Source organism: Dermacentor variabilis, chromosome 3, assembly GCF_050947875.1.
Source record: "Dermacentor variabilis isolate Ectoservices chromosome 3, ASM5094787v1, whole genome shotgun sequence".
NCBI classification, from domain to species: Eukaryota; Metazoa; Arthropoda; class Arachnida; order Ixodida; family Ixodidae; genus Dermacentor; species Dermacentor variabilis.
The window spans coordinates 18,036,090-18,049,719 of NC_134570.1; the positions used below are offsets into that span (position 1 = coordinate 18,036,090).

A 13,630-nucleotide genomic window follows, 5' to 3' on the forward strand; every position below is an offset into this window, starting at 1 on the left:
TTCCGAGCCTAATTGCTATAACCCGCAGTGAGACGATGCAACACAACGCTCTGTGCCTGTGTTTTGTTGCTCGAAGTGGCGATAGCGCGCTGGGCGAGCCGCTGGGCCGATGTTTGTGTCGAGGTGTGGTGTCGAAACCCTGACGAGAAAGCGACGGCATCGTAAACGTTCACAGAACGTGTTTTTACCATATTGACCTTGGTTTGTTAAATGTGATAGGTTGGCGCTGTAGCGTTACGTGCTTTATGAAACTTCAAAAGAGCAAAAGGAAGGCGCTACTGATACAATACATAGAAAGTTATACTACCAGTGGCTTGACAATCAAATTTTGTTGAGGGCTTCATTACGCTTTGCTCGTTTATGTGCTCATTGAAATGTGTGTTTTAGGACTTTGTGAACACAAACTTACTTGTGGTAGGAAAGGTTGCTGCTTCCTGGCTGTAGTCTGCTTTCGCAAAATGGGTAAGTGCAAAGCCACGCCATAACAGCTGCTGGCGAACGCTTCAGAAGCGGTACGTCAATATAAAACATAATGAATCATAGTCGTAGGAGGCTACAAGCATCCACGCTAGCACTGCAGCAGATGGGCTTAAATCTACTTGAAGATGTTCAGCAATCGTGACAGCCGACGCAGCGTTTCGAAAGAGCGAGAGAGTTCGCAAGTGCCTGTCTGCTGTCTGCGAGAAAAGTATCGCATTCACAGCGAGCAGGCGTCGTAGCAGATGACACTTGTAGCATTCCTTTCAAAGGCGCGCAACACTTTCTCACAATACAAAATTTTTATTTCGATAAGTACTTGATGAGTATCTTTATATAAGCACATGCACGGCAGTTATTGCTTTTGTAAAGGTACATAAATAATTATTCTATGGCGATAAATCGGGAACAGAATCGCACAAGAATGTATACCCTGGTGTGCCCTGGTGGCAAACCGTGCTTCAATATCAAAGTCATACAAAGTTTATGTAATGTGTTGTCCATTATACAAAATACTGCTGAAATAAAATTAGATTTTAGACGCGATAATATTCAAGTATAGCTTCGTTTACTGCGCAGTAAGCAAACGCTGCTAGTCTAAAGATCGAAGTCAATCCGAAGCTTGCACTTCCCGTCATTCCCATGTAGGGTGAGGCAACACTCAGGAGAGCCCCCTTAGACACTATAGCGCCACATTTCCCTCTAGGGTATTTATTTAGAAACTCAATGTATTCCGCCTTTCCCTTACCCCCATCATGTGTAGGATAGCAAATCAGACGCTCGTTTGGTTGACCACCCTGCCTTTCCTTGCCTTGCTCTCTGTCTTTCTTGTCTCTAGGCGGGCTGTGAAGAAATAACAAAGTTCTGATAATTGTGATTTCGAACCTTCCCCGCCGTGGTTGCTTAGTGGCTGTGGTGCTGAGCTGCTAAGTACGAGGTCGCGCGATCGAACCCCGCTCACGGCAGCAGCATTTCGAAGGGGGCGAAATGCGAAAACACCCGTGTACTTAGATTTACGTGCACGTTAAAGAACCCCAGATGGTCAAAATATCCGGAGTCTCCCACTACGGCGTGCCTCGTAATCAGATTGTAGTTTTGGCACGTAAAATCCCATTATTAAATTTCTTGTTATTCCAACCCTTATGGGGTGGCCAGCAGTGCATCTTTTCAGTACTTTCAGACATATTAAGACAACACATTTCTTCCCAACAAAGTTTTCAGTAAGAGTTGTTGCTTTGTTGTTTGTTAACTGTTGGAAGTTTGGCTACTGAACAGCCAGCTATCCCAATATCGTAGCTACATAAACACACATATTGAAAACGCTGCACAATACATCAGGCACGTACCCATGATATTTTTCCGGGGGGGGGGGGGGACAACCCAGGGTAACATTCTTATGCAAATGAGGGGGTACCCCCCCTCATTTGTACTCTACTAGTACAAATGGGAATAATACCCATCATTCAGTATAAAGACGCGTAAATCCACGAAAGAGTAATGAAATAAGGTGTCTACAATATATCTCACAGGTACGCCTGTGTGATACACCTGGACAAACAAGGAACTACATCAAACGGACTCGCGCAGGAAAGAAGCACAGGAAGAAACTGCTAAAAACAAGTAAACAAGCAAAAGTTTGAAATAAAGATTTCTAGTAGCGTTCCTTAAGTTAGCTCTTGAAGAATTGTAGAGAAATTTGCGGAATAATCACAGTTCTTTTGGATCCCTCGTTTGAAGCTCTACCAAGCGCCAAAGCAACTCGTATTGTTATTTGGGAAATTGCGTGACGATGCGTGGCCACCAGTCCCGTAAAATCGCTTAGAACGCAGGACGCTGCGGTTCTAGACGTACCGTGCCCACCACGACAGATTAGAAAAACACCCACATAAGCACAGCAGTGAGGTGGCTACGTCAGACGGCTCGACTGATAAATGTAGAAGCATCATTCAGAATACACAGAATCGTTCTCCACTTCCGGCTGCGTTTTCTCTACTTTCTTTTAAAATAAAAAGATCTTGATACATAAATATTTTCACAAACAATGGTTAAATTTGTTCATTTCCGCTTTTCCTTCCTGTTTGGCTGTTGCCTCGGCTCTTTCCCTTAGTAGATTGCTGAATTTCTCCACTCCCATGGAGACTCTTGTTTGCAGTTGCCAATTTTGCACGAAAAGTTCTGTACAGTTAGGGAAAAACGAGAGTAGGTTACGGGTGACATTGATATTGCTAATGGGTTTAACGGTTCTTGCAAGGTTTCATGGTGGACGCTGTTTAGCATGATTTTATTTTCCACCTATCTAACCAATATCGCGGGTATATGGTTCCGAGGATTTTCCAGCATCGCGGCGAGCCGTCACTCGAGGAAATAATGAAGTAAAAGGAAACGTTAAGCGCAACTGGCGTTTTCTCCGGCCGCAACTATTTCCATGAGCATACAGACCAGCTCAGTACGAACTAAATCCTTTTCATGGTCCCTGGATCAGTCTAAACAAAGAAAGTTGAACTAACGAAGCAACAGTGATGCGCTTGCACGCATCCCGAATTCAATCGCGCGGGCACCGAATGGATGATAAATTGGCCTTCACACCCCAGGAGATGCCCATAACTACCGCCATCTAAAAGGAGAAAAAAAGGCAGAAAAATGTTAACCGCCGAATAGCCGCCGAGCCTCAAGATTGATTTGGCGGCGCTTTAGGAATGTGTGTAAGCAGTGGTGGAGTGGGAGCGGCGGCGAGGATGGGGGGAGGGGGTATCCCGCTTAATATTTCAGGGGGGACCCTTGCCTCCCCGGGCCTCCTCTTGGGTACGTGCCTGGACACACACACACACACACACACACGCACACGCACACGCACACGCACACGCACGCACGCACGCACGCACACACACACACACACACACACACACACACACACACACACACACACACACACACACACACACACACACACACACACACACACACACACACACACACACACACAGAAGAAAAGGGGGTTAACCGAGGGAGCCGATTTTTGTTCATCAAATCATCTGAAGCCCACAAAGACACGAAAGACTACATAGGGGAAACATTTGTACATTTATTTGTATGAAATAAATGATAAATTAAATTATGGGGTTTTAGGTGCTAAAACCACTTTCTGATTATGAGGCACGCCGTAGTGAAGGACTCCGGAAATTTTGACCACCTGGAGTTCTTTAACATGCACCTAAATCTAAGTACACGGGCATTTCGCCTCCATCGAAGTGCGGCCGCTGTGGCCGGGATTCGATCCCGCGACCACGTGCTCAGCAGCCTAACCGCATAGCCCCTGAGCAACCACGACGGGTAAATGATAAATTAATGGCAACGAAAGTGGATGGAAAAGCAACTTGCTGCAGATAGGGAACGATCCCACGTCTTCGTAATACGCGTGCGATGCTCTAACCAGTTGAGCATCGTTCATTACATAACGAGGCTCTCAAATCCAGCAACATTAATGCCTTCAGGTAGCATAGCATGTGTGGGTTTATTGACCCCTTGCGTTCACCCAAAAAGATCACGTACTCGTGTCGCCTGCGGCAGAAAATATTTTATCCGCCGCCAAGGTTTGTGAGTGGTGCCGCTGGCTAACACTCCCAAGGTTAGTTCTATAGGAGCAAAACATAAATACCCAATAAAGAAGATGGGAAAATGGCGCCGCGGTAGATCAGTTGGTTAGAGTATCGCACGATAGGTTTTATTTCTTACACTTTCTTGACGGGCAGCTTAAGGCCTTCAACCATCCTCTTCCTCCTCCTCAGTTGATTGGCAGAACCTGCGGAAGAAACGTGATTGGCGATACCCGTGAACCACTGTGCTCAGTGGTCGAAAGACCACCTTATGGGGCTGGTGATACAGTAGGTGTCGCGACACTGCATCACTCTCAAGTCATCCTTGTTGAGAGAGCTTGTGGACAGAGACCGTCCTTTCACCTTGGTGATCTCAGACATTGTGAGGCAGTGACACGATGGTTGTACAACAGCTTCACAAAAACGGGGGACGACAGGAGCAGGATCATCGCTTACGAGACAACAACGAGACAGAAAGCACGGCCTGTATAGCCAGCGCGGCCGCTGCTGAAACTGCATTGCCCGTCGAACACTGATCAGCCACAAAAGCCTCTGTATGCTTTAGTCACGTGACCAGCAGAGCGGCCGAGCGTGGCGTAAGGTACGCAGAAGCGGCCTCGTCTTCTCCATCGTCATCGTTATTCCGTGCACCGGCTACTAACATTATTCTGTCAAATTCAAATTATCCGTCTTAATATACATGCACTCGTTGTGCTCAGCCAATGCACCCACCCTCTGAGCGCATTATCCCAGTTTTTCATGGATGTATTTCAGAAAGACGACACGACGGAGCCACTGTACCCTCTCCGTAATCGCGGTTCAGTAGACTTTGTATTCAAGTAGCTGTTGCCCTTCATTTATAGAGGGGTTGGTGCATGGTGAATGGAGGGAGTAGCGAACAAAAAGGGAGAGAGAAAACGGTGCTCGCCCAACGATGACGCGGCAGAATGATCGGCGCGCTCAAACTTCCCATGCACATGCTGTACTATAGCATACCCAACAATTCTTTCTCAGACTATACTACTATAGCACAATTCTGTATGACCGCTTGTGACAAATTAAAGGATGAACGCTACTGCGTGGCGCACATTAAACATTATTCGTTTTTCAGTCCACTTTCCCCTTCCCCAGTACAGGGTATAGCACGAGCTCATCCTGGATAACTTTCCAGCTTTTCTCTTATCGATGCCTCGCTCCTCCTATTTCTGTCTCTCGAACTATTCGGAATGAAGCCTCTCAGAGCACGTAGGTGTTTGCCTTCGCGAGCCTTTCGATTTCACCAGCGCGTTTCACCTGACCCTTGTCGTATTCCAAAGCCCTCCACGAAGGCTACAGAGCACAGTGCAGCGGCCTCAGTGCCCACCGGCAAAAGAACAAGGTGGTTTGTTCGTCTTCACCTGCTGTCTCGTACCTCGGAGTCTAGATAAAACAGCGATAAAACCGTCGCATCCAGCTCCTGCCATTAGAACTACTCGAACGATTAGCACGCACCAATTACCTCCTTCGCGCTGCCTCCATGTCCACCAACACAGTTGAAGATAAGAACAAGGTTACCAGAGAATGTCTTAAGTGGCCCCGGTAATAGCCTGAATCACGTACTTCAAGGACGGGAAATACAGCAGACCCTCAAAACTCACTTGAGTAAACTCCAAATTGAACGAACATATCACAAGGTTTCGCAATAGAACGAGTGCCACTAAGAAACGAAGCGTAAGAACACGAGACTCCCTGCTTGAGCAGAGTAAACGAAACAAAATTGGCATAAGACGATGGCAAGTACACCGTGCTTCATCGCATGTACAAGGTGCAATCGGCAGAACGTCTCCTTCCACCAAATCACGCGTTCTAGAAATGAATTTTTCGGGGTTCTTATCGGCATTAAGAGGAAATAGAAATTGGGATTTCGCCCACCTGTGAGTGTGTTGGCATGTACGTGTGCGTATGTGCGCGTGTATGTGTGCTTGAAGTAGCTGTCTTTGTCTTTGCCGCCTACAACAACAACAACAGCAACGGCGATGATGACGATGGCGAAAGGAAATGTTAGGTTGAAAATGTTTAGTATGGTACGTTCTAAGGGCCACATCATTCGGCAGATTACAGCATTTAGTGCGTTTTTTTAACTCGAGATGACCAAGCAGTACTCAGCCGAATGTATGCGACGGCTCACACTTCGCTGCGATGAGTCGTCGTTTTTCTTTCTACGTACATCGCATGCAGTGCGCTTCCCCTGTTAATGATGAATCCTTATCAACTAGCTCCGATGTCGGCGCTGCCAAATGATGTTTTGTAAAGAACATTGCCACGAAGCATACATAGCGGCGTTAACTTTTGCAACAAACTGTTCCTTCGTGTTAGTTTGTAAACAATATGCAGAACCAAGACCCCGAGGCCGATAAATCTAGTGGCGATTTCGTGGTGGCCACAAAGCAGCTCCAATCAGGCACGCGCAACACACGCACACGCACATACGTAAAGAGAGGCAGCTTGACAAACGACGCGGTCGAACTGTCTCTTCCAATCCCCGCAGTGTTCCTGAATGAGGTGTGTGTGTTGGGGCGGGTGGGGGGGGGGGGGGTAACCACTTCCAACATGGCGGCCTGCCCCTTGTCGTTTCTGGGGCGCACCGCCCACGAAGCGGCGAGCGGCAATTGTGCCGTGCAGGCGAAACACCGCGTCGCCGCCTGCAGCGATGGCGCCAGCTCGCTCTGCGCCGCCACGCCACGCGTGTGAGCGCTCTCCGCTGGCCAGGGCGCCGTGCGCTGCTCCTCCGCTCGCTCGCTCGTTCCGCTACGGGCACCCCTAGCGTTCTCGACGCCGTGAACCGCGCCTCGGTGACATCCGAAACTGCTCGCCAAAAGCGCGCACGCTTCGCGCCGCCGTCGTCCATCTATTGTGCGGCTTGCAAAAAGTAACGAGAAGAAACTCATTCCACTAGGTTATGCCTGCCGCTCCACCTCGGTCAACTACATCAATCTAAACCGAATTACTTTCTGCCAGGACAATGAAGGAAAATAAGTAGGAAGGGTAAAAAAAAAGTAAGGATGCGAGGAACGCGTAAGGAAGGAAATAAAATCGGAATAAAATCGTTGTTTTCAGGTTGTTTTCACTTTTTGTGGCATCTCCGTCCCGACTCCCGCGGTTCGCATGTTTTATTCGTGACGCACGGACAGCCTCAAATGACCAGTATCTCATAGATAGATAGATAGATAGATAGATAGATAGATAGATAGATAGATAGATAGATAGATAGATAGATAGATAGATAGATAGATAGATAGATAGATAGATAGATAGATAGATAGATAGATAGATAGATAGATAGATAGATAGATAGATAGATAGATAGATAGATAGATAGATAGATAGATAGATAGATAGATAGATAGATAGATAGATAGATAGATAGATAGATAGATAGATAGATAGATAGATAGATAGATAGATAGATAGATAGATAGATAGATAGATAGATAGATAGATAGATAGATAGATAGATAGATAGATAGATAGATAGATAGATAGATAGATAGATAGATAGATAGATAGATAGATAGATAGATAGATAGATAGATAGATAGATAGATAGATAGATAGATAGATAGATAGATAGATAGATAGATAGATAGATAGATAGATAGATAGATAGATAGATAGATCCTCTAGCCTGCTACATCTACAGATATGTTGCTGCGGCAAATAAAGTCTCACTTGGTCCTAATGGCTGCGACGATGTCTACCCCTTCTGAACAATCATGATTTAACGGCTGAGTAGACGCTCCTCCCAATATTCATGTGATTCTATACGACTCATATGACTAAAATAATGATTTTAATTATTCGCTTCATGTAGCTACCTGCACGTCATACGTCATGTTCGAATACCTAGCGTTTTCTTCAAACATTTGGTTTGGCGTCTGTTGCTCTTTCGTCCTATGTGAATTCTCAATTGTACCCACAGCTGCTATAACTCTGCAAGTGCTGCGATATGTAAAATAAATAAATAAATAAATAAATAAATAAATAAATAAATAAATAAATAAATAAATAAATAACACAGACCATTGCCTAGTTTCACCAAACGCAGAAATATCGCGCGCGTACTGTGTATATGGTACGGAGAGAGAGAGAGAGAGAGAGAAAGAGGTAAACATTGGTGGAAACTTGGAATTTCATAGCAAATTCCATTGGGTAAAGAAGATCCCTTTGAAGAGCTCAAAAACTGCTGAAGTATTGCTTGGTTTGGCCAGCAAAAGTTTCCACGAGTACGATAGAGCAGAAAGGAATAAACACTTAATTATGCTGGCCGTACATGTCCACATGCACCAACTATAGACCTACTATATACGTTATTGTTAATGCTATTGCGTTATTGTTAAAGCTTGCTTGTAGAGAGAGAAAGAGAGAAGAAACTTTATTAATGAATGGCCGGCAGTTTCGTTGTGGTGGCCTCAGGCGGCGGCTCGAAGTCCTTGGACTCGGGCGGCATCTTTGGCTTGCCGGACGGCCCAGAGCTGGTCTGCCAACTCTGAACTTTTGAGAGCCGCCTCCCAGCAGCGGCGACGCCGATGGAGAAGTTCCCCGGCGGCCCCCGCAGCTGGGGCGGCGCCGGGGAGAAGCGAGCTCGAGGCTTACTGTGGTAACGGCCGCGATTACGGACGCGTCGTGAACGGATGTGGTCCCATTACCGTGGTTGCCGGCACATTCCCAGAGCATGTGTCGCAGCGTTGCTCGCTGTCCGCAAGTTTTACAGGCATCTGTTGGATATAAACCTGGGTAGAAGTGATGTAGGACCGTGGGGCTAGGGTAGCTGTGTGTCTGGAGCAAGCGTAAAGTTACGGCCTCATTCCTGTTTAACTTGTCGTGTGGTGGAATGTGCGTCTTTGGAGTCTGTAGCGTTGGGCGAGGTCTCTGAACGTGGTCAGGCGATCGCCCCACGCCCATTGCGATTCTTGTTGCCGCATTTCTGTTGTAGAGAAGGGAAAAAATAATAGTATGGAAGGCAGAGAGGCTAGTCGTAGTAACTATCCTGTTGGCTATTCTGTACTGGAAGAAGGGCAAGTGGCTGGAAAGATGAGGAGAAAAGAAGATAAGATGTGAGAATAATTTGCGCGCACAAACCGGGTGAAGATGCCTGACAACGATTACAGTCTTTCATTACACACGCACGCACGCGCGCTCGCACACACACGCATACCTTAGTTTTGTTTACACACACCCTAGTTAGAAAAGTCACACAGAGGGAACGGGAACAGACCCGCTAGCACACGAACATCGTACAAGTCGCAGAGTATATCTAAAGAATCTTGCAAAATCTACGGTACAGGCTTGTGCTGACGACTCTACTGCAACAAAGGACAGTTTCTGTCTGGATACATTTTCAAGTAGGTGTGTATAAAAAACAACCGACAAACTGACCCGACTTTGGTCAATTCAATGCCCAGATTTATGTACCTTCATTTACCGATTAAAGGCGGCAACACCGCCTAAGTACCATATAATAATAAAAAAAAAACTGACAATTTGTCACCTTCCCCCAAGTTGTGTGTACAAGACATTCATGAACAATAAACGAGAAGAAAGGGGGTTAACCGAGGGGCCCGATTCATGAACAATAGTCACTCAACTATCTTTCTCTTTGCTTCCTTTTTATAGCTTCTGTGAAGCTCTAGACAAGATTTCAGCTAAAGGAGGAGTCAGGAAAGGATCTTTGTATACCGCATGTATTATTTTAACGTTAACAAAATGTGCTGAATTAATATATATATATATATTCAGGCGCACTTAGAACAAATCTACTTATTGAGCTGGAATACTCTAAGAGGAGGCGGAGGAGAAATAGACGGAAAGACAGGGATGTTAGCGAGGTCACAGACCGGATGGCTACCCTGTGCTGGGGAAAAGGTTTAAAGGGAGCAAAAGATAATAGAAAAGAGAGAGATAGAGAGAGACAAGGATGCGTAGAAAGGCAGGTAGGTTTACCAGAGGTAGTTCCGGTTGGCTACCCTGCACGGGGGAAGGGTGAAGAGGGATAAAAAGAGAACGAGAGTGGAAGGGGAGATAGAAATAGAGACGAGAAAGAGATGTTAAGAAAAGGAAATAAGGATGGAAAAACAAAATAAAAGAGAAAAATGAAAAGAGAATACGGCACTGCTTAAAGTCTGTCTCTAAGATCAGTCCTCCGCAAGAAGCGCAACAACACTTTCAAAGACTTCTGTGCTGAGGGCGGCCTCGGCCAGTGTCCCAGGACCTTTTCCTCCGACAAAGGGCGTTTGTCAAGACTATCTAGCACTCTTGAAAGTTCGTTCCTTGGCGCACTGAAGTGGGGCACTCACAGAGAAGGTGGGCGATGGTTTCCTCGCACCTACAGTTACCGCATGTAGGACTGTTGGCCATTCCGATCCGAAATGAGTATACTTTCGTGAAGGCCACGCCAAGCCACAAGCGGCATAGAAGCGTCTCCTCAGTTCCAGGTAGTCTTGACGGAAGGCGGAGCCGTAGATTCGGATCCCAGTTGTAGAGACGAGCGTTGGTAAATTCCGTCGAGTTTCGCTGTGCAAGTGTAAGTTCACGTGCGAGCGAACGAAGCCCTGCAGCTGCGCATGTTTTGGATAACGGTACAGCTGTACACAGTGGGGACCATCATGAGCAGATCGGGCGGCCTCACCTGCACGGTCGTTTCCGTAGATAACACAATGGCCCGATATCCACTGATATGCTATGTTGTGTTTTTTTCTCTATCGTGTGGTGGAGAAGGAAGTCTTATGTCAGTGACTGATTGTTCATTCGGTCCATGACGAAATGACGACATAATGCACTGGAGTGGCCTTTGAGTCAAATAAGATTGACCATGCCTGTGACGGTTCTTCAATTACGAACTCTAGAGCAGCACGGAGGGCGGCGAGTTCTGTAGCTGTCGATTATGTAAAATTCGATGTCTTGAATGTTATGGTGACGGACTTACGGGCTTTGATTTCGGTTCTGTATCTGTCGATTATGTAAAATTCGATGTCTTGAATGTTATGGTGACGGACTTTGCGGGAATACCCAGTGCTTCTGCTGAGCTTGCAAAAGAAACTGAACCATCCGTGTAAATGTGAAGGCTTCCGCTGTGTTTCTCATACAGGAGCAGTAGTGTGCTTGTTGTAGGGCTAAAAATGACGACTCTGTTTTCTTTTGGATTCCAGGAATGGTTAGAAGGGCTTCGAAGGGATGTAGACGCAACAATGGTAATGGTGGTCTTGCTGCAGGTGTGAAGTTTGAGGGAAGAATGTAAACCCGCCAGAAGATGCTGACTATTTATAAATCAAATGAAATTAAATAAAATTCATTTCACCACAAAACTATATTAGGGGACCAGGCACAAAGCATCCATTAGGGCTTGATTAAAAGTCTGCGCCCCTTACAACAATTAGGCAATTTTTATTGTGCACATATAAAATCAGTGATTCAAGCTATGGATACCATGGATGAGGCCCGTCTTCCTCGCCAAGGCCAGGAGACTTCAGCAGCTTTAACTTAAGAAGCGGCGCCCCGTCCACCGTCTCACCTGAACACACGCGGCGGGAAAGGAAAGAGAAAACGTGTGTAACCGTAACCACAGCTCGTACAGAGGAGCGACTACAGCGTAGACAAAATAATATATGTTTTTCTCTCATGAGCATAGCACGGTACGAACGTTCGTTTTCCTTACGGTTGGGCACAAGCAAGCTTGTTATGCGCTCGCACCGGTATGCAGCGCACGGTAGTTAGGACGGAGTAAGCAAAGCCGTACACGGTGTTCGGGAACCAGTGGACATAAAGCTTAAAAAGGCCTCTTTCGCCCGTGGCTGGTTCGCGCTCAAATCTTGCGCAGACATCGCAATAGCCGGTATAATGCCACGATCGGTCGCAGTTGCTTGCGTGCCTTCTGAGATGAGATAAAAAAAATAAAATAATTGTTCTGTACCACTCTCGGCAAGCTCCGTCGAAGCGTGTTCTCAATGAGATTTTGCACTGGCTCCTCGCGGCGCCTTACCGCCTCTCGCCTTAGGCGATGACAAACTGTTATTCTTCTATCGGACGGACCATCTAATAGGCTAGCGCAGTCGTCAAGCGTTGCAGTAAAGAAAGACGTGTACCAGGAAACGCAATCGGCAAGCGAGATCTGAGCGCGGGAGGGCGAGCGCGGTTTAGGCAAAACAACTTTTTAACGCCGTCCGCAGCAATCGTTGGGGGCCCGTGACACGGCGCAGCAGCAGCGGGGAGCGTCGCACGGAACGCGCGACGCGGTGCAGCTGCGGCGCCCACGCGGCACAGCGCAGCCGAAGACACGCGGGCGTGGTTTCAATGAGAGCTGCGTGCCGCAGGCCAGAGGCGCTGCTCAGTAACGAGCTCGCGCGCGACGCTTGCCGGTCCTGCAGGAAGTCCGCACCAAAGTAGCAAGAACATTGGACGTGGCCACGGGTGGCGCCCATCTGGGACGACCGATGTGGTGTAACACCAGGCAGGTTAAGCGGTACGCCAGATAGGAACGCCAAAATTAGTTAGCGCTGATAAAGTATTTCTTTCCAAATTCTATTTGCGTTCATTTCGCGGTAAGAGTTAAGAGTTTGATTATCAGAAGAGAAAGTGGTCAAACTTGAACTTATTGATTTGTGCATCGAAACCCCATGGAGAGCCAACGCAAAAGTATGAAGTCGTGGGTTTCAAAGTATTTCCTCGTATTTGGGCCGATGAGCGTGGGACGAGTTGCGAACACCGTATTCACGAACATCTCTTGCGCTATAATTCTATTAAGAAAAAATCCCAGTCAATCCGCAAGCTACACACACCATTCCCAAAGATGACCAGCCTGTTGCAGAGAACACTTACGAAGGAAACGTTTTGTCAGTACAGTCGCTGGAAACTGTCCGAGTTTTGTGTCTGGATCATTCAACATAGAACGTGTGCATCCACGCTTGCGGATAAGAAATTAACTTGGCCCCAGCAGTCAAAATTTGTGACGTTACGACGAGATGGTGCGAGAACTTCAGCGTGGCGTTGCCAGCTCTATTTTCTTACCATACGCAGTTCATCAGCCGAAATATATATATAGGCTCATTCAACGGCTCGTCTGCATAGTTTGTATGCGCACGCAGGCACATATCGACGAGTGCAAACGCTGCAATTGTGGGAGGTTTGCCCACAAAGGTATCATTAAATGATTGCGAAGCTCGGTCAAGTCCAAGTCTCACCCTGAGCAAAATTTTGCATTCGATTGGCGACTGGTCGTGAATCGGACGGAGTCTGAGGTTCACGAGAACTCGAGCACTGATATTTGAGTGCATCTGGGTCGGGAGTGCGATCGAGAGCCTTTTGATGCTACCTTTCTCGCAAAGCACGACTTCGTTTCGTGCTAGTGTTAGTTCGATCTGGCTGAAATGTAAAATGCAATGACTTTGAGATGCGATTACTAATAAGACATTACGTAACAAACCGATGTTTAAATAAGTTTAAGCGGCCACAAAGACAATGAATCTGCGCTTTGGCTCCGTGTATTCACACCGTGCTATTAAGATGTGTTGGCAACACCATTATTGCAA

The 13,630-nt window shown here is 46.7% G+C and overlaps 1 protein-coding gene across 1 annotated transcript in view; it reads left to right on the forward strand.

Annotated features, from left to right (window-relative positions):
• LOC142575214 (uncharacterized) overlaps positions 1-13,630 on the forward strand; it is a 234,826-nt gene that overhangs the window by 90,287 nt on the left and 130,909 nt on the right. The window lies entirely within an intron of this gene.